The sequence below is a fragment of the Bemisia tabaci genome, chromosome 5 (genome assembly GCF_918797505.1).
Source record: "Bemisia tabaci chromosome 5, PGI_BMITA_v3".
Lineage (NCBI taxonomy): Eukaryota > Metazoa > Arthropoda > Insecta > Hemiptera > Aleyrodidae > Bemisia > Bemisia tabaci.
In genome coordinates this window covers 24736267-24763290 of record NC_092797.1, presented here as the reverse complement: position 1 = coordinate 24763290, position 27024 = coordinate 24736267, and the positions used below count along the sequence as shown (strand labels likewise).

General features: G+C 42.7%; 1 protein-coding gene across 6 annotated transcripts in view; it reads right to left on the bottom strand.

Moving 5' to 3' along the window:
- Window positions 1-27024, bottom strand: part of robo1 (roundabout 1) — a 524355-nt gene that overhangs the window by 15426 nt on the left and 481905 nt on the right. The gene's annotated exons all lie outside the window — the stretch shown is intronic.

Below are 27024 nucleotides of genomic sequence, written 5' to 3'. Positions count from 1 at the left end.
CTCGGGGCTGATAAATCCTTTGAATTCCACAAAACTGCACAAAAAAATTATATTTCGTCGGTGAGAGCGTTCGACAACGCAGGGATGTGCGGTATTCGAAAGGGACGGACTTCCGCGCGGAAAGAATTCGATAAGGCGCAGTGCGAGACTGTTATAGATCTATAATACAATATACATCTTAGTTTACGCGTTAAGTTACAGGCATTTGCTTTCAAGTTGTATAGCTTTCTGAATGAGGGGTGCGGGCATGGAGCATTTGGGGAGGAGTGAGGAGGCCTAGGATGGATTCTCGGTCGCAGTCCCTCCGGAAAGTCAAAAGCTATTTCCTAAACTTATCTCCCGCTCAGACTTTCCCTTCGTAGGCCTGCGGTGTGTAATTTCCCGCGTTTGGAGCATCCTTGCCGGCTCACACATGATATTTCCTTTTCGAGGGCGGATCATTTGGACGTATTTCTACCAAAGAGACCTATGTGGAGGTGAGAAATATGGGGTGTGCTCTAGAAAGCTGCATAGGAAGCAATGTAAAAGTGGGCGAGATTCCTTTTGAAGAATTGGAAAAGCGGGATTTTACATTCTACCGAACAGACCTATGTGCCAACTGAATGCGGAGTTCATGAGCCGCGGGCATGGCAAGAGAGCGTTTTGAACAGGGCTCATGAGTTAAAGCGCCCCGACGATGATCTCCGTCTTGCGGCCGCGGCTCCATCATTGCCGCTGACGTCACTGGCGCTTTATTATTCTCATTCACTCTTACCCAAAGAGAACTAACGAGCACACCCCATATTTCTCACCTCCACATGGGTCTGTTTGGTAGAAATACGTCCATTTGACGCTTGACCTTCAAATCATGGTGTCCAGAATGTTTGATCAGGCTCATTCCCTGATTTTTTCTCTGATTTTCCCTAATTTTCCCCCTGATTTTTCCTGATTTTTTGGAGCTCATTCCTTGATGAGGAACCGAAGTTTTCTCTAACTTCCCCGAGATTTTCTGAGGGAAAAGAGCGCAACTCTCAAGAATTCCATCCATGAGTATCGATTTTAATTAATCTTTCAGCCATTTCTTTGGCGCACGTTCAAAATTTCAATTCCGATTGCGTTCCTGATGTTTATATTATCTGGTCAATGAAAATGTCTCCATTCTTTCGATGATTTGAAGCTTCAAGTGTGTAATTCAAGAAATCAATAAGCGCTCGATCAAATAAGACCGCCGAATTTGAAAACGCAATGATCCCTAAGCGGTGGAGGAAGAGATTCCCCGTCTCTGGAACAGATTCCCTGCTTTTTCCCCGATTTTCCCTGTAAATTTTTATTCCCTGATGAATCCCGGGTTTTCCCGTTCTAGACACCATGCTTCAAATGCTGAGCAAGCGGATGCAAGAAAACGATGATAAAAAAGAAATCTTCTTTAATAAGAAGAGCAAATAGAACGTATTTATGCTATAAAAGGAACTATGTGCATAGGGTTTGCTAGAGACATAGTTCCTTTTGGCATAAATACGTCCAATAGATCAATTGCAAGGAAGTTTAGCGGGAATGTAGGACAATATTGCCAGAGCCGCGCAGTGGAACGAGCAAATAAAGGAGGTCGGACATGAAATTTTTGGCTAAAAATTTCAAATTTTGATGTCCATTTCATCACAAATTCAATTTCAAGGGGTGTTTCTGAAAGAAAATTTCACAATAAAACCACTCTTAAACTATTTTCTTCCATATTTTCGAAAATATAAGCTTACGAAGTTTCCAGATTTTGTCCGACTATTCGTGTTGACTCGGTCTAGTGTGTGCTATCGGGAGTGGGGGGGAGGGGGGTGGTGTGTGTCAAAAATATAGTCTGCGGGCGGGCCCGCGCTCTGTGAGTCACGCCACTGAATATTTCGTCAAAGAACAAAAAACCCATTTAAATGTTAAAAAAAATCCTTTTGAAGGAAAGAAAAAGCTAATCGAAATCCGACCGATTAAAAGCCGACAATCGAGTTGACGTAGCAAAGGCAATGCCAGAATATGAGTTCGGCCAATCAGCAAACGTCGTTTCTCTTGGCCGCCTACGTCATCAGCGCCCGTCCAAAATATCGATTCAGACGGGTCCCATTTTTGGCATGTTCCAAACTGGGTTTCTTTGCCATTTGGACTACAATTTCTGGCTCAGTTTAGAAACAACGTTTTTATCATTAGTTTCCCTATGCACATAAGTGTTTTTCCCAATGAGCCAGAAATCGTAGTTTCGATTTGCAAATCGTGGTTCATTTACGGTTTAGTTAGACTGGTCAGTGCGGCACTCGGTTTCCTTGTCGCGCCATTATCAGGTCGAAAAATCGATTGGTTTTCGACCACCGATAGAGGTCGAAAGCTTATCAATCATCCGATAGAATAAAGAAGTTAGAGCCCACCTATTAACTTCAGATTCCAGTTGGTTTGATCCGCTCCATTGATGAAGACAGTAAATGGCGCTTTAAAAGTCTGAACATTTACCCCTCTATTCGGTCAAAAATAGTAGTTATTTTGGCAACAGTGTCGCGGACCAGACGCATATAAAGTTACCACCCCGGATTCACGTCTTATCTCGCCACTAATTTCACCTACTATCCCTTTCCACGCCTTCTCATTCCCCTTTTTTTCGCGGTTTCAACACTCGGGGATGAACCGAACTTTTCGGGACTGGCTTTGTCCATTGAAACCCCGCGTCCCTTCGGGCCCTTTGCAAATGCGATACAAAAGAGCAACAAGAAAAGACTTCTATGCGAGTTACTTTCACAACAGACCTTTCGCAAGACAGGGGAGAAAATTGCTTAAAGAAAGGCAAAGACGATCGGAAGTTTGTTAAACTTCCAGATTTTTTGCCTAGGGTACGTTATATTGCCGTGCTGAGGAAAAAAACCGTATGAGCCTCCAGAGTTCGTGAAATCTCATTCAATAAAAACTGAATTTACTCGAAAAATTGTGAATATTTTTCTACAAAAATTTCAGCAAATAGTGTGTGCAATTTAATTTATAGTGTCTGAAATTTTCAAGGAAAAATAGGCTTAAATTTCCTTAAAAATGCAGGTTTCATCCGGGAAAAATTTGGCTACTCTCGGATGTTTATACGGCGTCTTCTATAGTATTGAGGTTCACACTTGCTAAGAAAGCGCGGATACCAGTGGTGAGGCGAGAATAATCGATCATCGATATTTCCCCATTTGAAGCTTTGGTAAAGAATCGATTGGACGTAATTCTGCCAAACGGAACTATGAGCATTAAGACATGAGCCCTGAGACCCATAAGCATACATGCATAACAGGGCTCACGTCATAATGCACATACTTCCGTTTGAAAGAAATACGTCCGATCATTAAGGTGTTCCTTGCGAACACCCTGTTTATCGACCCTATTCCATATGTTTAAATGGCAGATCGATCGATGTATCGCAAAGCACGCTACGCCACTAGCGGGTAGCTCGGGAGAGGAAAACGAGCCGTGTTCATTCTCTTCTGAATACTTTCTTATAAAATGATGAATAGCACGGTAAAAGTGTGGGGATCATTCCCGGAAAGAGAAAAAAAAGCATGACTGAAAAGGTAATTACGGATATAAATGAGAACCACCGTCACATCGAGACAGGTGAAAGCCAAGGAAATGGAAATGGTGTTCGATTGGGGGCGGAAAACGCAAGGAGAGGCAAAACAAGAATGTCTAGAAGTGTAAGGAAAATGAGCCGGGTGCAAAAATGAAATGGACGTATTTCTGTCAAACGGAACTATGTGCATTTATACATGGGACCTGAGACCCATAAGAAAACACGCATAACTGGGCTCACGTCATAGTGCACGTAGTTCCGTTTGGCAGAAATACGTCCAAATGCAAAAGAGGTCGTTGTAGATTGGCTCATAAGAATGAAGTAGGAACACGCCATCAATTTTGTCACTCCTTCTCGGCGCGCGGCAAGAAAAAAATCCCTTCATAAACTTCTGATGTTGACACTCTATGTATTTATGAGATCTCAAATCATTAATTTTCAGCACTTCCGCAGTGCAGAGCCCCGTTTAGAACTTACGGGGAGAGAAGGAGAAAATGAGGGAAAAACCGGGGGGCTAATAATTGCCTTACACGAACACGAAAACGAGTCGTTCGCTCGGATAAAAGGGACCAGAACTTATCAAGGATGGTAAGACGTGAATCGGAAAAAGACTATCGACACACAATGGATCGTGTCAATAGAATATCTTTAAACGCTTACAACTCCGCTTACACACAACTTTGAGGTTCTAAAAGTGGTTCCATTAGTTTTCTAGTGAAATTTTCTTTTGTAAGGATCCCGTCAAATTTAAAATGAGACGAAATAAACATCAAAACGTTAATTTTTTCATGTTCATGCATTGATGCAAGATGAACATAAAAGCGCAAAATACTGACAGACACATACTTTTTTTTCGATTATAACCCCTTGATTGATTGTGAGGTTATGTGTGAGTAGACGGATCAAAGCACTCACCTAACTGGTCAGAGACAACAGTTTTTTATGGTAAAAGAAGCTATGTTGCATGCAAACCCTATGCACCTAGTTCCTTTTAGCATAAATACGTTCAGTTGTTGGCTCACGTCGAGTGCCTGACTGAACGGTTGAGGAGGCTAAGCGTAGGGTCAAAATGATCGAGTGGATTAAACATAAACATCCATGATGATTGCTACAGTGTTAAGAAATAAAGTCGTATGAACATTTGAACATTGCCAAATTTCCACCAGTAAACTACGAATTTTATGGAAAACTCACCATTATACATACATATGAGTCGCTTTTACCGCGCTCTTTGGCGCTCTACGACGCCTAACCGCCACAAAGCTCGGTCCTCCCACAGGTCATCAGGGAGTTGACACTCCCTCATCTCACTCAACACCCCCTGTCGCCAACCTCTCACTGGGCGTCCCCTACGTCTCCTCCCAGGAGGAACCCAATCAAGCATCTTTTTTGGCAGCCTCTCTTCAGTCATCTTATTGACATGACCATACCAAACAAGTTGTTTGGTCATGACGTCGAACACGATGTCATTTTCGACTTCCATTATCTGACGCACTCTATCATTACGGACCCGATCTTTCCTAGAAACTCACCATTATAAATCCTCAAAATTTTCAGAGAATTTTTTTTGCGCGTTAGTCTGGTGCATGAAATAACTTCAATGGAATACATTCAAATTATTTTAAAACATTTGTACACAGGGAAAAGCAAAATTTCTATGCTCGCACGACGCACAGTGGATCGAGTCAATGGGAGAGGCCGGACAAAACTTGGAAACTTTAAACGCTTAACTCCGTTCATACAAAACTTTGAGGTTCTAATAGTGGTTCCATTGGTTTTTTCGTGAGATTTTCTTTTGCAAGCACCCCTTGAAGTTTGAAATATGACGAAATAAACATCGAAATTGGCAATTTTGGTAAAAAATTCCATGTCCGACCTCTCTAATTGACTCGAGCCACTGTTCGGCGTTTTCCCAGCACGGCAGATTACAGCTCCATCAATTAAAAGCGTCACGCATCTCCGGCACACGCTGGAATTAGTTTTTACAGGAGTCCCTCCAACGCAGGGATTAGCGTCCCCTCTGACCGGCGTGGAGGTTAAAAAGAGTCGTGGCGAGGAACAGACAGCCCGCGGTAAAAAGCGCGAACGTCAAGTACGCCTCGACTCGAATTCGGCAACAATATACTGCCGTGCTACGGAAAAACGCCGTATGAGCCTTGAAACGTTGCCAAATTTCCTTCGATAAAAACTGAATTTTCCCGGAAAATTCTAAATATTTTTCCTCCAATTTTTTAGACAATTTTGTTCGCAATTTAATTTAATATATCTAGAAATGTCAAGGAAAAATGCGCATGAATATCGTCCAAAATACTTATTTTATCGGGGTAAATTTGGCAACTCTGGAACGTTCATACGGCGTTCTTCCTTAGCACGGCAGAATAACAGAACGAGGCAGGGTATGGAGGGATGCGCTGATACGATGACAGAGGGGACTCGGTGGGGTGACTCGCTGACTTTAAAGCGGGCGTTTGTCATAAGAGAGATAAGCGAGTTGTAAAGAAGTGCGTGAGGGGGTGGGGGCAGGGATGGCGGGGGGGGGGGGGGCGAGAGAGCGAAAGCAAAAAGGGACAAACGCGCGCCTCCTCGTCAGATTACGGAGCATCGTAAGCCGGGCCCCGGCATGGGACAGAGACACACGCACTCGTACACGCACGCAGGGATTATTAATTTCGCAGGGATGCTGCGTTGACACGTCGTGCGCGGAAGTAGGATGTTTCGCTCGGTTGGAGATGGAGCGTGACTCCTTTTTATTAGTGAGAATTGTAGACAGCGCGCGGTTATCGACGCAACCGCGCATACTGCCGTGCTAAGGAGAAACGCCGCATGAGCATTCGAGAGTTGTAGAATTTCCTCTCAGAAAATAACTAATTTGGAAGAAAGTTATGAATATTGTTCCTTAAAATTTTCAGGTACTTTAGATAAAATTGCGAACAAAATTATCTGAACAACTGGAGGAAAAAGATTCACAAATTTTCCAGAAAATGTTTGATTTACCAAAGGAAATTTGGCAACGCCTGAAGGTTCATACGACGTTCTGCCTTAGCACTACAGCATAGGCGAATACAAGGGGGGGGGGGGGTGCATGAGACGTGCGCCCCCTGTAAGTGAGAGGTTTTTGTTGAGTAAATTTCAGAAACCGAGGTGACCTGTCTCATTCTTTTGAAATGTGAATAGAGCAAGATATACACAACGCGACTGACACTGAAGACGCTTCGTTTAATCTTGAAAGCTTCTTTTATTTCTCTTTCAATTGTTAATGACAGTATTTACCCTGTTTTAAAATTACGTAACAGACTTTAAATATTTAAAAAAAAAAAAAAAAAAAAAAAAAAAAAAAAAAATCGGGATATCCCGCATTAGCAGTTCCCTGCTTCGCTTACAGCTAGCTCTTGCGAAATGACTCATTCTTTATACAGACTAAACACTGTCTTATTCTTTTGTTGAGAATCGTTAAACGTATGTAATCGAATGCTGATCGATGATTGCCGCTAAGTTAGTAAGCATACGGAGTTTTCCATATTATTGAAACAAAAACAAATTCATAAATGAGGTTTTTTTTCGAAAACCTAAACGAAGCGTAAACTTTCGACTTGGGTGATGACAACTTCGGAACAAGTACGGCTATCGCTGGTAAACCTTATCTTTATTTAATTAGGGGTTTGTGGTGAGACCAAGGCTAATTGAAGAGGGGCAGGGGGGGTGACGGAAGGGGCTGTGAGGTATTAGAGGGGGAGAGGGGAGGATCTGTTTGAAGATGGGGGTCCATGCCTGGAGCTCGTGTTATCAAAATAAGAAGTAGATGGTAATTCCCCTAATCTCGTTAATAGTCCGCACATGTCCGATCAAATCAAATCATTGACGGAACCCACGAGGGTCGGGAAAAGGCCAAGCTCAGCGGAAACTTTCGTCCCCTAACGGAGAGACAGCGTTGGCACGTCGGAAAGAAAATCGTCGTCAGCTGAGCCAGGTGACTAGTGCCAGTCAAATAACAGTTTCCGTTTTGGCATTAAAAATTCCTGAAAGTAACTCCACAGAGACCGGTTTTAAACTAAAATATTGATTTTTTTGAAAAATACATTTTTTTGAACATTAAAATTGGAGGTTTCTCTATTTTCTGAACATTTTAAGCAAATATTTTAGGACCTGAGTTTCAAAGATTCATTTAAAGTAATATCATTTTATTAAAACGGCATTTTGAATTAAGGCCTTGAAACCTGAAGCAGCATCATCTACCTAACTCGTAGATTTGCCATATCATAGTATCCGCCTGAAAGTTGGAGAAAAGCGCACCTTTTTTTCAAACATCGGGGTAAATTTCGAAACTAAATCCAATGATTTGTTTAAAAATGGCAACTATTGACGAACTCGTCTTGGGACAGACCTCACCAAGCGTATACACAACGTTGAGTTGCAGGCTGAGGAGGGACCTGTATATTTCACGGTGTAATCCCTCGCAGGGATTCGGCCTGTTAAATAAAAAAATACAACAGCAGAGTTTTTTTTTTCCTAGCCAAGATCTGTATCGCTGAAAACTTCCACCTTGAATTACGATAAAATATTTTTAAAATAACCCGAGCCTCTTGAGAAATAACTGGACGTTTCACAAAATCATCGACTTTTTGCCTGTATGAATACTACACTTCGACTGCTATCGTTAAAAACAGCAAAATTTTGCCATGTCTGCAGATTAATTTATTGTTTTAATTTGCCACACGTGTTTCAGTGTTTCCTCCATCATCAATAGCAATATCAGTCTCGCATTCGTTAAAATTTGAAAACACAAACTTAACTAAAACGAAGCAAGCTTTAGCCGTCAGATACCCAAGCTGGGTTAAATGGACCCAAGGCTTGCAAAAACCATGTGCTCCGCGGGTTTTATGGGGCAGGTACACACGGGCTTTCAGCTAGAAGTCTACAAATACATCCTTTAAAAATCAGACATTCAATTGAAAGAAAAAGAGAGAAAAAAATCGAGTGTCAACACAGACGAAGATAGGAGAGACTTATTCAGGCACCTTTTTTTCAAATTTTCTCCCGAATCTGAGCGGCACCACATTGGTAGCATAGAGCGGAGCATTGCGAGTTCACGTCTCGCGCCATCGCGCCTTCAATTTTGCAGACGCAACACGGACATCCTTCAAGTACGAATAGTTGTATCTCTGCGCCGTCAGCAATACGCGTCCTTTTTCCCTTGCTCCATTGCCATGTTGTCTTGGTTCTATTCGCTTCATTTGTAGCGGTGTTTCCAGGGCTATTTTATTATTATACCTGCTATCCAAAAACTCTTGTTATCATTTGACACCGAGAATTCTGTAAAAATTATTACTCTCTCTTTAGGAGCGTAAATGAGATGCATCTCAAGGGACGAAACGGGGCCTCCAAAAAGCGTACGCCGATGGGTGTCTATTAAAACAGGCTGGCCAAAAATCAGTACTTTTACAGTACTTTTTCGGTACATTCCCAAGATTTTCAGTACCTCCTCAACGGTGAAAATTCAGTGCTTTTTCAGTACCTCCAATTGACGAAATCCGAAAAATGTCAAAACTTTGAATTTCTCGCTCATGCAATTGCGACAAAAATGACAACAAATTAAACAAATTCCGGACCTCCTTGCGGAATTTCCGCACTTTTTCAGTACTTCCGGACCGCCCTTAAAAAATCCGTACTATTTCCGGACTTTCCGGAATTCCGGCTTGTAGACACTCTGGCCGAAAGAAAAATTAAAATATCCCTTTTAATGCAGGATTAAGATAGATATGCAGCGAAATGAACGGGATCCCTGAAAAACGTACGGTGACAATAAATTAAGCGCTTCCAGTATGTGCATGTGTTTTTTTACTTTATTTTAAGGATTCGCAGGCTCCCCTGAAACCTTTAAATTCCCTGCTTCAAACCTAAAATGACTTCAACGACCCTGCTTCAGAGTCCAAACCCTTCCGAGAGCTCTAATCTGATAATCCCTTCGACGTTTATAGTTGAGCAGGAGACTGATAATGACCAGGGTTTCTGGATCCCTGCGCGCAGGGCGCATAGCGAGTGATTAAAAACTCGTTAGAAGCGGGGTCGAGCGAGAGAGGGCAAACGAGAGTAGTGTATATATGAGGATATGGCGCCAAATTTGACCTTTAAGTCGGGAGCTACGTGACCCCGGTGTGAGATCACTGGCGACTGGTTGCGGGTTGCCTACCTATCGTTTCGGCACTTGACCTTTAAGACGGGACCTATGTCACGTGACCCGGGTGTGACGTCACTAGCGACTGTTGCGGGTTGCCTACCTATCGTTACCAGTGTTGTAAAATTGTGCAGAAAAATGTTGATTATTTTAGGATGATTTTGCAACCATGGTGTGACGTCACTAGCGACTGTTGCGGGTTGCCTACCTATCGTTACCAGTGTTGTAAAATTGTGCAGAAAAATGTTGATTTTTCAACCATGGTGTGACGTCACTAGCAACTGTTGCGGGTTGCCTACCCATCACCCGCGTTATCAGTCTGATCAGGAAAATCGTGATTAATTGAGGGGTATTGTTGAAAAATTTTACGGGGAAATCTGGATTATTTTAGGATGTCTGATTTTACAACCACGGTGTGAGGACACTAGCGACTGGTTATCTGTTACGGGTTGTTAGTAAAATCGGGACAGGAGGGGCGTGGGTTACTTGAGAGTTGTGACAACCACTGGTTAATTGATGCGGCTTGCCTACCTATCAGGGCCGAGGGGTAATCTTACTCGTTACCAGTGTTGTAAAATCGTGCAGAAAAATCGGAGTAAATTAACGGTGTTGGTTGGGTGATGGGTGTTTTAGCGGATCATATGTCAACAATGTTTTCATGCTATGACGTCACTAACGTTGTGAAATTGAGCGGGGAAATTTGAATTAGTTACGGGTGATGGGTGTTTTAGTGTATAAAATGACAGCCATCTTTTCATGCTGTGACGACACCAACCAACGTTGAGCGGGAAAATTTGAATTAATGACGGGTGTTGCTACGGAACATGGTAACAATGTTGTAAAATTGAGCGGGAAAATATGATTTAACCCGGAGTCGGGTATGGATTAGTGTACGGTGTATGGCATCCGTGTTTACTGTTGCGGGTTGCCTAAACGTGAAGGGGGCTACCATTAGCTTTTTTAAACCACAACCGTTTAATCCTTATGGGCTACCTACCCACCTGAGCGAAGCATGATATGTTAGAGTCAACAATTTGCCTGAGAATTAGGCGGGAAATTTGAAGGAGCAGACGTTGCAAAAAATCTGCAAAAACCTATCTTCACAGGGTTTTTCATGTGCCATGAGTCCTTTACCGTGACGATATCTGCTCTATTAGCAATCATACACAGTACAACCATTCGGGTAAATACGTTTGACCAATGACCTGCATCATTTTACGTGACGTCATGTGAAGCATGCATTATGTGTCGTCACCCCACCCAGCTAGCGACCTTACCGCTCTACTAGGAATTATACACAGGAGGAGGACCGAGGTTCTCCCATAAATTCGTAGCGGGTTGCCTATCCATCAGGGGGAATACGATTGAGTGTCATCACTCTAAGCATCCATTCTATGACGTCAGCCTGTTGTATACCACAGTATCAACGTTGTATGATCGGAAAAAGTTATACCACGCTATACGTGAGATGATAGAAAATTCGGGTTTAAGTATCGACAGCGGTGACTAGAGGGGCTAATGAGTCGAACTCTAGGTGCGACAAGTATAATGCTCTCATCGCGGAGATGTGGATTCGAAGTTGACAATTATTTTGAATACCCCGGTGATGTGCGTATGTCTGCGGTTCGATTGTTGATTCGTTATCGAAAGACCTTGTTCGATAAAAAGCATTGCCGAGATAGGGATTCATCGATCGAGTTCTGTCGATAACGATTCAACAATCGACCCGGTCGCGCGACTGCGCGAGCCCAAATTCAAGGCCACCCAGTTCTCGCTACTCATTTTCCTGTTAGAGTGTCATTCGGAAACCACACATGTTCCTCACAAACTACTCATTCACTTAGCTCCTTTCACCATACATATAACTGATGAAAAATCACGAATGACTCTGGAAACCATCATTACTTATACGGGGTTTTCGCGGTAACTCTCATTCGATAATCTCCAAATATCCGTTCCCAGTGATGCCATCCTTCGACAAGTTTCAACTTGTCTCGATCAACTTCTCTATAATATATTTCTGATTCCCACGGTTTGGCAATAGCCGAGGACCTGCGGTCCCGCTCATTTAAACGCGTGGTGCTGGTGCGGGTGTGAAAGCCATCAATAATTTTCGATTATTTAAACGGTGATGTTTCTAGTCAGTTGTCGACCATCATCCTCATCTAAATTTATAGGAAAAAAATCGATATGATCCGTTTTGAATTTGGAAAATGAGTCATTTGTCCTTTCTTTTTGAGACAAGTGAAACACTGATGGGGTATGAAGCACGACGGGATGTGCAAATTCTCGTTCCTTGATTGCTCCCGCCCGGGGAACACCGGTAGACAAATGATGTTTCAGTATCATGAGCCTTGGCTGCATTGGCTAGAGGAATCGATGGAGCTCGGATGAGGGGGAGAAAAAAAAACAAGAAGAGATTCGTTTATCACATACAGCAGATTTATTGATATAAAAAGGAACATGAGTATTGTATATTTGGCACACACACTTTCATACTGTGCTATGAACCGTCGAGATCATGATGGGACAAATTGAAGCCTTGCTTTATTCGCATCACTTTCCTAACGATTAAATGACGACACTGGTTTTTCAATTCGCAAAGAGCATAGGGGAAAACCATCATCGGAAAAGTCTTAACATCAAACGAGCCAGGGTCTAAAGCGCTCACAAAATTTGAAATTGAAGCGTTGTCCAAATACTGACATTTTCTTAATACTAAATCACAAGTTTCGGAAAAAAGTTTTTGAAATTTTTGCTGATTGTCAACAGCTTTGTCCACTACTGCGCTAATCGATGGAGCGAGTTTCTTCAATTCTTTCCACGCCTTCTCTTGAAACGCTATTTCTCTCGGACACTTACGATGAGATGAATTTTTCTGACCGAGTACAAGACTTTTCCGTCCCAGAATCCTACCAAACTTCAAAAATCTTGATACGGTCCCGAGATAGCGCGTCTCCCCAAAGTCGCTGTCCCCCTCAAAATACGCATCGATGTCCTTGTCCCAGCGTGTAAGCTCTCTCCACTCGCTCGGCTTAAGGGCGACCATGTTTTGAACTGTAGCGTAATTGTAAAATTTGATGATCGGAGTAAACTGTTCATTACAACTGTAACCGATCACTATCTGCTGTTCACCGTTCGGGGTCAGGAAAAAAGACGAGTTTCCCATCGTTTTCGATACGATAGGGCCTCTGCACACACCACGACCGGGTTTTATCGGAGACATGCTCGAAATTTGATAACAAATCACTTCGAGCGAGCCGAGCTGACAGCAAAAGCGGACCACACCGACGAAAAAACGAACAGAAAATGGTCGCTGGTGTGTAACAATCCACGGTAAGAAGACATCGTGATCCAGGAGGAGGAGGAAGAGAAGGAGGAGGGGTCTGCAACACGCATTTGAAACGTATCAGATCGACTATCCACTCAAATGAAGGCGCCCCTCCTCCCGAGTGTCAAGGTATGATAATGGAGTATCCCATTTGAACCTATGATAAAGAATCGATTATGCACATGGTGCTCGTTACGATCGATATTTTTCAAAGGTTTAAACGGCATAGCAATCGATACATCGCAAAGCATGCCACGACACTGGAAACCGTATGTTATAACCCGCTTTCACGGTGCACTAAGGCGCTCTGCGACTCCCACTCTCCACAGCAATCTGTCATGGAGGAGATCCTCCGGGAGCTGGCATCTCTCCATCTCATGCCCTCTACCCACCGTTTGGCTGGACACCCTCTCTCTCTCGCCTACCTGTCAATCGATACATCGCAAAGCCCACCACACACTACTGCAAAGTCCATAGCCGTCTTCATCCCGCAAACAGTGCCATGCAGCAACACCAGATTGCCTATTCGTTCAAATCAAGGCGGTATCATCCCGAGGATAGCCCCGGGCAAGGCTTTCACGTTATAAAACCACACTTTTCAGTCCGGGAGAGGGTACCCAACGAGCTAGCTATCACCTCTGTTTCGTCCATTCCATACCCTCAAATATGGCGTCACTAGTGAGGTGAGGTGTAATAATCGACTATCGATTATTGCGGTGTTCGATCTCGTGTCATATCAATCGATACATCGCAAAGGGAATCAACGCAAACGGCAACAGATTGCCTATGAAACTGTGATAAAGAATCGATTATTGGGGTGTTCGATCTCGTGTCATTTCCATCGATACATCGCAAAGGGGGGCCAACGCAAACGGTATCAGATTGCCTATGAAGCTGTGATAAAGAATCGATTATTGCGGTGTTCGATCTCGTGTCATATCAATCGATACATCGCAAAGGGAACCAACGCAAACGGTATCAGATTGCCTATGAAGCTGTGATAAAGAATCGATTATTGCGGTGTTCGATCTCGTGTCATATCAGTCGATACATCGCAAAGGGAACCAGTCTCATAACGCAATCGACATCAGATTGCCTATGAAGCTGTGATAAAGAATCGATCATTGCGGTGTTCGATCTCGTGACGTAGGTTTGAATATCATATCAATCGATATATCGCAAAGGGAACCAGACTTATAACACAATCGGTATCAGATTGCCTATCCAGTCAAATGAAGGCTGTCTCGTCTCGAGGATACGCCGTAACAGTTTGGCCCAATCTCCCGTACCATGGGGATTCCCCCTCTTCCTATCCTCTCGGTGGAAGGGTTCGCACATGGTCCATGAAATCATTGGAAATCGAAGCAAAATCGATCGACTTCGAGCGGGTGAGATGTCATATTCTGCGCATTCAAATCGAAGAAAAGTGATGGAAATCGTTACTGATCGAACAACCGATTCGTGATGAGACAACACAAACAACGAGAAAGGAGCAGGCGCTCAAGCATATGATGGTGAAAATTGGTCGTAGTCGATGCCAATCGAAGCTATATCGATAGGAATCGGTGAAAAATCTATGAGCCTCTCCACTAATCGGAGGCAAGAGAGCGAAGTTCTTCGCTTAAAATTCACAATCAAGGTTGGTTCCCAGCATTCACCATCATCTCATCATCTACCTTCGCGTCGTCAGAACTGAGAATCGAACGTTCAATCGTGCGATCGCCCCGGTCTTAACGATGAACATGATAGATGTTTGCTCGATCGGTATTGATTCACATTATTTTTCATCGAATAAACTCGATTTGCATGCGAATAATATAGCTCTCTCACCCCGAATTGCGGGAGCGTTTTATCGATTTTCTATCGATTTCAATCGATTAGGACTAGACTTACGGTGATACTCGTGCATTTATCTCGATGCTGTCTTCGTGAACCATGCACGGATCTCGCAGCGAGAGGTGAGAAAGATGGAAATCGATTCTTGGTAGCAGCTTACCAGGATCGAATTCAATCGAATGCTTGTGTGGGTGGTATCGATTTCTTGTGTGGGCGGTATCGATTTTCACTAATGCTCATTGAGTTCTGACGACGCGAAGGTAGATGATGAGATGATGGTGAATGCTGGGAACCAACCTTGATTGTGAATTTTAAGCGAAGAACTTCGCTCTCTTGCCTCCGATTAGTGGAGAGGCTCATAGATTTTTCACCGATTCCTATCGATATAGCTTCGATTGGCATCGACTACGACCAATTTTCACCATCATATGCTTGAGCGCCTGCTCCTTTCTCGTTGTTTGTGTTGTCTCATCACGAATCGGTTGTTCGATCAGTAACGATTTCCATCACTTTTCTTCGATTTGAATGCGCAGAATATGACATCTCACCCGCTCGAAGTCGATCGATTTTGCTTCGATTTCCAATGATTTCATGGACCATGTGCGAACCCTTCCACCGAGAGGATAGGAAGAGGGGGAATCCCCATGGTACGGGAGATTGGGCCAAACTGTTACGGCGTATCCTCGAGACGAGACAGCCTTCATTTGACTGGATAGGCAATCTGATACCGATTGTGTTATAAGTCTGGTTCCCTTTGCGATATATCGATTGATATGATATTCAAACCTACGTCACGAGATCGAACACCGCAATGATCGATTCTTTATCACAGCTTCATAGGCAATCTGATGTCGATTGCGTTATGAGACTGGTTCCCTTTGCGATGTATCGACTGATATGACACGAGATCGAACACCGCAATAATCGATTCTTTATCACAGCTTCATAGGCAATCTGATACCGTTTGCGTTGGTTCCCTTTGCGATGTATCGATTGATATGACACGAGATCGAACACCGCAATAATCGATTCTTTATCACAGCTTCATAGGCAATCTGATACCGTTTGCGTTGGCCCCCCTTTGCGATGTATCGATGGAAATGACACGAGATCGAACACCCCAATAATCGATTCTTTATCACAGTTTCATAGGCAATCTGTTGCCGTTTGCGTTGATTCCCTTTGCGATGTATCGATTGATATGACACGAGATCGAACACCGCAATAATCGATAGTCGATTATTACACCTCACCTCACTAGTGACGCCATATTTGAGGGTATGGAATGGACGAAACAGAGGTGATAGCTAGCTCGTTGGGTACCCTCTCCCGGACTGAAAAGTGTGGTTTTATAACGTGAAAGCCTTGCCCGGGGCTATCCTCGGGATGATACCGCCTTGATTTGAACGAATAGGCAATCTGGTGTTGCTGCATGGCACTGTTTGCGGGATGAAGACGGCTATGGACTTTGCAGTAGTGTGTGGTGGGCTTTGCGATGTATCGATTGACAGGTAGGCGAGAGAGAGAGGGTGTCCAGCCAAACGGTGGGTAGAGGGCATGAGATGGAGAGATGCCAGCTCCCGGAGGATCTCCTCCATGACAGATTGCTGTGGAGAGTGGGAGTCGCAGAGCGCCTTAGTGCACCGTGAAAGCGGGTTATAACATACGGTTTCCAGTGTCGTGGCATGCTTTGCGATGTATCGATTGCTATGCCGTTTAAACCTTTGAAAAATATCGATCGTAACGAGCACCATGTGCATAATCGATTCTTTATCATAGGTTCAAATGGGATACTCCATTATCATACCTTGACACTCGGGAGGAGGGCGCCTTCATTTGAGTGGATAGTCGATCTGATACGTTTCAAATGCGTGTTGCAGACCCCTCCTCCTTCTCTTCCTCCTCCTCCTGGATCACGATGTCTTCTTACCGTGGATTGTTACACACCAGCGACCATTTTCTGTTCGTTTTTTCGTCGGTGTGGTCCGCTTTTGCTGTCAGCTCGGCTCGCTCGAAGTGATTTGTTATCAAATTTCGAGCATGTCTCCGATAAAACCCGGTCGTGGTGTGTGCAGAGGCCCTATCGTATCGAAAACGATGGGAAACTCGTCTTTTTTCCTGACCCCGAACGGTGAACAGCAGATAGTGATCGGTTACAGTTGTAATGAACAGTTTACTCCGATCATCAAATTTTACAATTACGCTACAGTTCAAAACATGGTCGCCCTTAAGCCGAGCGAGTGGAGAGAGCTTACACGCTGGGACAAGGACATCGATGCGTATTTTGAGGGGGACAGCGACTTTGGGGAGACGCGCTATCTCGGGACCGTATCAAGATTTTTGAAGTTTGGTAGGATTCTGGGACGGAAAAGTCTTGTACTCGGTCAGAAAAATTCATCTCATCGTAAGTGTCCGAGAGAAATAGCGTTTCAAGAGAAGGCGTGGAAAGAATTGAAGAAACTCGCTCCATCGATTAGCGCAGTAGTGGACAAAGCTGTTGACAATCAGCAAAAATTTCAAAAACTTTTTTCCGAAACTTGTGATTTAGTATTAAGAAAATGTCAGTATTTGGACAACGCTTCAATTTCAAATTTTGTGAGCGCTTTAGACCCTGGCTCGTTTGATGTTAAGACTTTTCCGATGATGGTTTTCCCCTATGCTCTTTGCGAATTGAAAAACCAGTGTCGTCATTTAATCGTTAGGAAAGTGATGCGAATAAAGCAAGGCTTCAATTTGTCCCATCATGATCTCGACGGTTCATAGCACAGTATGAAAGTGTGTGTGCCAAATATACAATACTCATGTTCCTTTTTATATCAATAAATCTGCTGTATGTGATAAACGAATCTCTTCTTGTTTTTTTTTCTCCCCCTCATCCGAGCTCCATCGATTCCTCTAGCCAATGCAGCCAAGGCTCATGATACTGAAACATCATTTGTCTACCGGTGTTCCCCGGGCGGGAGCAATCAAGGAACGAGAATTTGCACATCCCGTCGTGCTTCATACCCCATCAGTGTTTCACTTGTCTCAAAAAGAAAGGACAAATGACTCATTTTCCAAATTCAAAACGGATCATATCGATTTTTTTCCTATAAATTTAGATGAGGATGATGGTCGACAACTGACTAGAAACATCACCGTTTAAATAATCGAAAATTATTGATGGCTTTCACACCCGCACCAGCACCACGCGTTTAAATGAGCGGGACCGCAGGTCCTCGGCTATTGCCAAACCGTGGGAATCAGAAATATATTATAGAGAAGTTGATCGAGACAAGTTGAAACTTGTCGAAGGATGGCATCACTGGGAACGGATATTTGGAGATTATCGAATGAGAGTTACCGCGAAAACCCCGTATAAGTAATGATGGTTTCCAGAGTCATTCGTGATTTTTCATCAGTTATATGTATGGTGAAAGGAGCTAAGTGAATGAGTAGTTTGTGAGGAACATGTGTGGTTTCCGAATGACACTCTAACAGGAAAATGAGTAGCGAGAACTGGGTGGCCTTGAATTTGGGCTCGCGCAGTCGCGCGACCGGGTCGATTGTTGAATCGTTATCGACAGAACTCGATCGATGAATCCCTATCTCGGCAATGCTTTTTATCGAACAAGGTCTTTCGATAACGAATCAACAATCGAACCGCAGACATACGCACATCACCGGGGTATTCAAAATAATTGTCAACTTCGAATCCACATCTCCGCGATGAGAGCATTATACTTGTCGCACCTAGAGTTCGACTCATTAGCCCCTCTAGTCACCGCTGTCGATACTTAAACCCGAATTTTCTATCATCTCACGTATAGCGTGGTATAACTTTTTCCGATCATACAACGTTGATACTGTGGTATACAACAGGCTGACGTCATAGAATGGATGCTTAGAGTGATGACACTCAATCGTATTCCCCCTGATGGATAGGCAACCCGCTACGAATTTATGGGAGAACCTCGGTCCTCCTCCTGTGTATAATTCCTAGTAGAGCGGTAAGGTCGCTAGCTGGGTGGGGTGACGACACATAATGCATGCTTCACATGACGTCACGTAAAATGATGCAGGTCATTGGTCAAACGTATTTACCCGAATGGTTGTACTGTGTATGATTGCTAATAGAGCAGATATCGTCACGGTAAAGGACTCATGGCACATGAAAAACCCTGTGAAGATAGGTTTTTGCAGATTTTTTGCAACGTCTGCTCCTTCAAATTTCCCGCCTAATTCTCAGGCAAATTGTTGACTCTAACATATCATGCTTCGCTCAGGTGGGTAGGTAGCCCATAAGGATTAAACGGTTGTGGTTTAAAAAAGCTAATGGTAGCCCCCTTCACGTTTAGGCAACCCGCAACAGTAAACACGGATGCCATACACCGTACACTAATCCATACCCGACTCCGGGTTAAATCATATTTTCCCGCTCAATTTTACAACATTGTTACCATGTTCCGTAGCAACACCCGTCATTAATTCAAATTTTCCCGCTCAACGTTGGTTGGTGTCGTCACAGCATGAAAAGATGGCTGTCATTTTATACACTAAAACACCCATCACCCGTAACTAATTCAAATTTCCCCGCTCAATTTCACAACGTTAGTGACGTCATAGCATGAAAACATTGTTGACATATGATCCGCTAAAACACCCATCACCCAACCAACACCGTTAATTTACTCCGATTTTTCTGCACGATTTTACAACACTGGTAACGAGTAAGATTACCCCTCGGCCCTGATAGGTAGGCAAGCCGCATCAATTAACCAGTGGTTGTCACAACTCTCAAGTAACCCACGCCCCTCCTGTCCCGATTTTACTAACAACCCGTAACAGATAACCAGTCGCTAGTGTCCTCACACCGTGGTTGTAAAATCAGACATCCTAAAATAATCCAGATTTCCCCGTAAAATTTTTCAACAATACCCCTCAATTAATCACGATTTTCCTGATCAGACTGATAACGCGGGTGATGGGTAGGCAACCCGCAACAGTTGCTAGTGACGTCACACCATGGTTGAAAAATCAACATTTTTCTGCACAATTTTACAACACTGGTAACGATAGGTAGGCAACCCGCAACAGTCGCTAGTGACGTCACACCATGGTTGCAAAATCATCCTAAAATAATCAACATTTTTCTGCACAATTTTACAACACTGGTAACGATAGGTAGGCAACCCGCAACAGTCGCTAGTGACGTCACACCCGGGTCACGTGACATAGGTCCCGTCTTAAAGGTCAAGTGCCGAAACGATAGGTAGGCAACCCGCAACCAGTGATCTCACACCGGGGTCACGTAGCTCCCGACTTAAAGGTCAAATTTGGCGCCATATCCTCATATATACACTACTAACGAGCGCGGTGGAGGAAGCGTTTTGGACTGCCCCGAAACAAATTGCTACCGATCAAATCACTCTATCTGGTACTGCCGTGCTAAGGAAGAACGCCATATGAACATTCGAGAGTTGCCAAATTTCCTTCCATAAAATGTTTATTTTGAGGAAAATTATGAATATTTTTTCTTGAAATTTTCAGACGTTTTAGATTAAATTACAAACAAAATTATCTGAGAAATTGGTAGAAAAATATTCAAAAATTTTCCTGAAAATCAGTGATTTTCCAGGGGAAATTTAGCAACGCCTGAAGGCCCATACGGCGTTTTTCCTTAGCATGGCAGAGTACCTCCCGGATTGAAGAGCGGACGAAAAGGTCTGGTGCAAAATTTCATTTCGAGCAATTTCTACTGCTTCGTTTTGGTGTTGCATACGGTTCACCGAAAAAGAAAATATGGTGGATTTTACCATCCTCTGATACAGTGATCCAAGTATGGTAATAAACACCAGATCCTATGGTAGCATTTACTATATTTTGGGAATTATCACCAGAGATCTAGTAAATACTAATAAAATTCTGGTTTTTCCCCCTAAATAGTATCACTGTGTAAAAAATAAAGTAGACGTTTAGTAGATGTTACCATACTTTTTTTTCCAGCGTTCGAGAGGAAATTTTAACGCGATTTGGTACTTTTGTTTTAAAATTTTAATGTGAAAACCGTCGCGTTTTGATGAGAAGATGTTAGAGATTGAGAGGCGGCGAATCAAAAGAGACTCGAAAAAGTTTGAAACGCCGCCATTAAGATTATACACGCTTTTTTTGCTAGCCGATGGTATTTTGAACTTTTGTTTACTATGGAACATCCAAATAGAACGGTCAAAAAGAAGACAGAAGATGAATTTTCGGGATAATACCTGCATACGACCAGACCATAGTGTATTCCTTTCACTGAGTATTGGAGTGATTCTTCCTAAATACGTATTGTCCGGATCTATTGTACTTTGTACTATATACCTCTTGATTCTGGTTGTGCCATGTGCCAGCCAAAAATTTAGCAGGATCGCATGGAGATCTAACTGTTTCGATGAACTTTTCCCAGCCCTTACCCTGAATCCCGATTATACTAGTAAAACCCGTGGGTACAATTGTAATCTAGTCGTTTGCACGGACGACTGTACTCGATTGGGAGAAGGCATTGGTTTAAGAGTGCCGAAGGTCGACCACAATTGTTTTAGAAACATGATTAGAATGGGCGTATCAGGTAAGGAGACGGGAAAAAGGCTGCAATCTGCAACAGCGTAAAATAATCGAAACCTACACAAATACTTACAAGGAGACGATCCAAGAGGAAAAAATCATTGAACAAGTAGAATATGCCCGAAAAAGACAAGAAAAATAAGAAATTCAAGTGTCGATTTTCCAATCGTTTTTTATTCTCTTGAAGAGTGTCGACACGGTGAAACACGGAGATATTTTGCTGCTGATTTTGGCGAAGACGTCATTTCTTGCGCACCAGAAAAGGGTTCTCTGATGAGAGGGAATGGGGAGACACGAGAGGGAGGTAGTTGCAAATCGAAGGAGATTACCTGTTAACGATGAGTCACAATGACAATTTGCATATTTTTCACGTTGATTCACAGGTGCTTGGCGCCGCTTGGCACGGAGCCGAAACCCCACGCACGGACCCCTGAGAGACGAAAACGAAAAGAGGGAGGAAAGCTCAAATTATAGGGACAAGGCCGCTGAGTTTCGGCTTAAGGGACGAAAATTCGCTCGAGCTCTTACTACTACTTTCTCGTAAGATTCTCGCGATCCAATTATTATGTACGCCAATTTTTATCCAGACGTGGATATTATAAAATATTGGGTATTTTACGGTGGTAGCAGCTCGGAAGCAACGAATCCTGAAACTCAATTCGCCAGAAAAAATCGGGCGCATAGAAAACAAAAGCTATGTAAAAGTTACGACTTTCCCGCAGCTTCCATTGTAAAAACGTCGAAACGAAGGGGCACTAAGTATACACCTAGGCTAGGGCCAGCACACACACATTCCAAGTAAAGCGAAGTTATAAGGAGATACACTTCTGTACGTCACGACAATATTTTTGGCCTTGCTTGCATTTTAAGACACATTTATCCAATCATCCGTATTTGTAAGCCTGCGGGCCTTACAAGCCTGGTTGTTTTCATCTTTCACGTTTTTTTCGCTCTAATTTTGTTTCATGAACAATGAAGAAACTGCTAATTAATTTTGTATTTATAATATGCTCAGTTAATATGCATTGGGAAAACTCGGAAATAAATGTTTGCTCACTACTCCCTGTTTCAATGACACGCAGAAAAAAAGGTTGATTTTAAATAATCTGGTGTCGCGTGTAAAATTAGAAAAATTAGACTTTGTGATTTCGGGAATATAGAACGAAGTAAAAATATGGTTGGGTCCGGCAGAATTCGGGTTCATTCTACCTGATGTCGACTTCATAAACTAAACTGCTGAGGTCAGATTTGTTTGCGCCGATCTGGATTTGTATTCAATGACGTCTCATTACATTTCGAAATACCAAGAAAAGCCTTTTTTTTTTTGGAAACGCTCCGAATTTGTTTATTACTCTTTGCATACATTTTAAATGTTGTCACAGAATTTAGAAAATGAAATTCCCTGACACATTTTGGTGGAAATCTCTGACAATTGAAGATGTGTTAGATCGTAAAGAGACATAAGTAATTAGAAATAGTTTTCAGGCGAAATTTGTCGTTCGAAATGTCAAACCCATTCTAAAAAGCAAATAAAGGTGACTTGATAATTTTTCCCTGGCATGTTCGTCATTTTCCCTGACATTTCCAGGTTTCCCTGACATAGCTCGGTTTTCCCTAAAATTTCCGAGTTTTCCCTCACTTTTTAAAATTCCCTGACGTATCCCGGTTTTCCCGGTATTCCCTGGCAGGGGCAACCCTGCGGCTACTTTTATGAGCGTCCGAAAAGCGCCGAGGAACTGAATCCTCCCTCTCATCCCCTAGGCCTTTGCACGGACATAGGGGCAGCAGGAGATTTGCTGTCTCGGGTAGATAGCCGTGGAGCGAGACGTGGCTGGTGTGAATGGAACGAAATTCACTTACAAGTGACTTTTGCCAGACGCATGGAGATTATATTAATTTTCCTGCCGGGCGATAGTAATGATTTCCCATTTCCCTTTCCCGACTCGGCGGAGATGGAAGAGATATTTGTGGCATCATAATTTGATTAGCGAGCCCTGCCTCGGTGAATCCTTTCCGCTGTCTTCCCCAAATTGGATGGCTCCGCGTCGTAATTCCCGAATCGCGAGCCGCCTCGACTTCAGACTCCCACCGAGCCCCCCGGTGATCCCTCGCCGTCCTAGGGAAAAACGCCCTGCCATCATTCTAATGTTGTCAAATTTCCTCTCGGAAAACATTTATTTTTGAAGGAGATAATGGATATTTTTCCTTGAAATATTTGGACTTTTCCGATCAAACAGGGTGTCCAGTTTTTTTTTCCATTTTGGGAAATCCTGATTTTTTCCTGATTTCTGACTGCTAAATCCTGATTTCATGTTTCCAAATCCTGATTTTTTGCGGAGAAAAATTAAAATTTCTGCATAAGCGTACGCAAAAGCGTATACAAAATCTGATCGGACGGCCGACTTTTCTCAAATCCTGATTATATGACCGATTTTTCCTCAAATCCTGATTTAACGACCGATTTTTCCTCATATTCTGGTGGAATTGGAAAAATCCGGATAATCCTGATGCTAGACACCCTGTCAAATGAACATATTTATGCTAAAAGGAACCATGTGCATAGGGATTGCGAGCAACAAGTTCTTTTTGACATCCATAGTCCAAATTACAAACGAAATTTTCCGAAAACGGGGTTGCCGCAAAATTTAGAAAATGAGATTCCCTGACATTTCCCTGATTTCTATAACACATTTGAGCGAAAGTCTCTGACAATTGAGGATATGCCACGTGACCAAAAATACATAACTTGAAATAGTTTCCGAGAAAAATGTGTTGTTCTAAACGTCAAATCTATTCTTTAAAGCTAATAAAGGCAAATTGACAATTTTTTCCTGACTTTTTCCTAATTTTCCCTGATATTTCCAGGTTTCTCTGACTTTTCAAAATTCCCTGACATTTTCCGATTTTCCCTGACATGTGGCAACCCTGCGAAAAATCGGAAGAAAAATATTTACAAATGTTCCTGAAAATTCGTGATTTGTCAAGGGAAATTTGGCAACGTTGGATGCTCATGGGGCGTTTTTCCCTAGCATGGTAGAATTTCCTTTCGCTGTCGCTTTCAGACATTTACAACCGAAGAAAGCCCTTTCATACTCCTTGTTACCGTGCGTTGGTTGGATTAGTTCCGAGAGCATTGCCGATTGGGATGTTCTTGAACACATTGCAATGCATTGGTATGAGAAAGTACTAGTGGCAGTGCGCCCCGTGGCACCTACACGGCTCAACCCCCGAGACCGAGGCACAGTGGATTGAGTCAATAGGAGAGGTCGGACAAAATTCGAAAACTTTAAACGCTTGTAACTCCGTTTATACAAAACTTTGAAGTTTTCCATTGGTTTTCCCGTGAAATTCCCCTGCAGTGGCACCCTATGAACTTTTAAAATGTGACGAAATAAACATCAAAATTCGCAGTTTTTGTCAAATATTTTAAGTCCGACCTCTCTAATTGACTCGATCCACTGTGCGAGGGTCCCCGTGAGTTAATCAAAATAGAGCGGGCTTATGTAGGGACTCATCTTCTATCATAGCCGCAAATATCATACAAATCGGCCCCAGTAGATTTTTCGAACGTACTGTAGAAAATGGACGTTTACATTGTTTAAATGGGAGAATCAACGAATGAATCACGCAATATTAAAAAAAAACCTAAGTCGTATTTTCAAAATCGGAACAAAGAGGGCTCATTGACTTCATTGATATGTTCCGTCCGCGGAGAAAGGAATATTTGCATGTTAAAACACAAAAAAAAAAAAAATATTGAATAAAGCGTGCCGTTGTATATGTTTCGCGGAGAAAGAATATAATTGCACCCATAATGGCTCATTAGGAAAAAAGTTATTCGGTTGCAATGTACAGAAAGTACCAATCTTTTTATACTTCATTTTTAAGGGGAAAAAGGGAAAGGTCTGTTTGTGTCGCATGATATTATAGGGAGATAACCTCTTGGGATGGGGAAAAAATCACAAAAAGCCTCGGAAAGCATAATTAGTTACAGCGAGCATCGTAAAAAAATGATTCAGGAAAATTGTAAACTTGTGGTACCTAGGGAGCAAGTTGTTCGGACATTTTCCCATGCACGTCGATTTTGCTGGCTCATCATCGTGGTACAAAAATTAAAGAGAACGTTCGAAAAAAGCGGGCAAGAATTTGTGGAGACGGTCAAAGAGTTCTTGAAAGCAGGAGAGAACTGAAAAGGAACACCTGTAACATGTCCGTTTAAGAGGCGAGCAAAAATAAAAGCTCGACACAGAGGCTAAGTGGAAGTTGGGGACAGTGCAAAAGAAAAAGTACGACAAAGTTTTTTTCCGCGCATAAAAAAGGTCTTGTTTACTTTTAATTAATGCTGCCGAAGAGCATTCTCGTTTAATAGTACGCGCGAGGGGTCACAGTCGCCATCTTGCCGACAAGAACACTTTTTTTACTGAGACTGCAAGGTTAGCACACCGGGAGGCGAAGGCGACAGATCTGGCAGTGGCGCGAACCATCTGCATGTTTGTTTGAGTAGCCATTTTATTTTTCAACCCTCCTCCCTCCGTCTGTAAGAGTGCCCTTTGAACAAACACTCAAGAAGTGCAGTCGTAAGGTGGATGAGGAAGGAATGGATTAATAGAGGATCAAGTGTGGGGGCAAACGCGGGGCCGCAGACAGTCCCGCTGGATTCATATTTGAGCAGGTCATTAATGGCGGAGCACGGTCCTCGAGGACAGCATGTGCAAGTTTCAATTTTATGAGGAAACCAATAGAGGGTTACAAGCAAACCATCCACATGCCGTTACGAAACACCAATAATTCTTTTCTCCAATGAAAATGTTATTCTAGGGACACAACGCACCATTGTTTATTTTTTTATTTTCTTCTTTTGTTCTTTTTCTTTACTTTTTTATCGATTATTTATTGATGCACATCTATGTAATACAATATTTAGCACTATTAATTTAAGAGTATCATAACAAAAATATCTTAGTAATAGCTAACCATTTGCTAGTTATAGCAAATTGCATGTTGAAGAACATGATGGGAATGAACATTGCTGATGAGAAGCTTGCTGAAACCGTTGTAGTGAGCGATTTGACTCACGTAGAGCTTTGAGTTTCTTGTGAGCGGGCAGTTCAAATTCCTCATAACCATGTAATATAAGAACGTTAATACTCGTAAGAGTTGTTCCGTAATTCTTGTGGTGAATCGTTTTACACGTGACAATTGTGTAGAGGAAATGTATCAGATCGCTGTAATATACAGCTGTCTAGTGGTCCATTGTTTAAAACGTACATTTGAGGGGCTAGGAGGACAAGGTGCGTACGTGCAGTTTTTGATAAAAAATTAGACATTGATAATTTCGAGCTCAAACTAGTCCTGATGCATGTTCTGCGAAAAATTCACTCCTTAGTTTCAATTTTTAAGCATCAAAAAGTCAGCTTGAGCTTTCATTCCGCCATAAGGATTCATGTAATTTCGAAACTTCAAACAGATATTTTTCGAAATAGCAAAAATTGCACTTTACGCTTTGTCCTCCAAGCCGCTCATTTGTGACCGTCGACGAGAAAATGT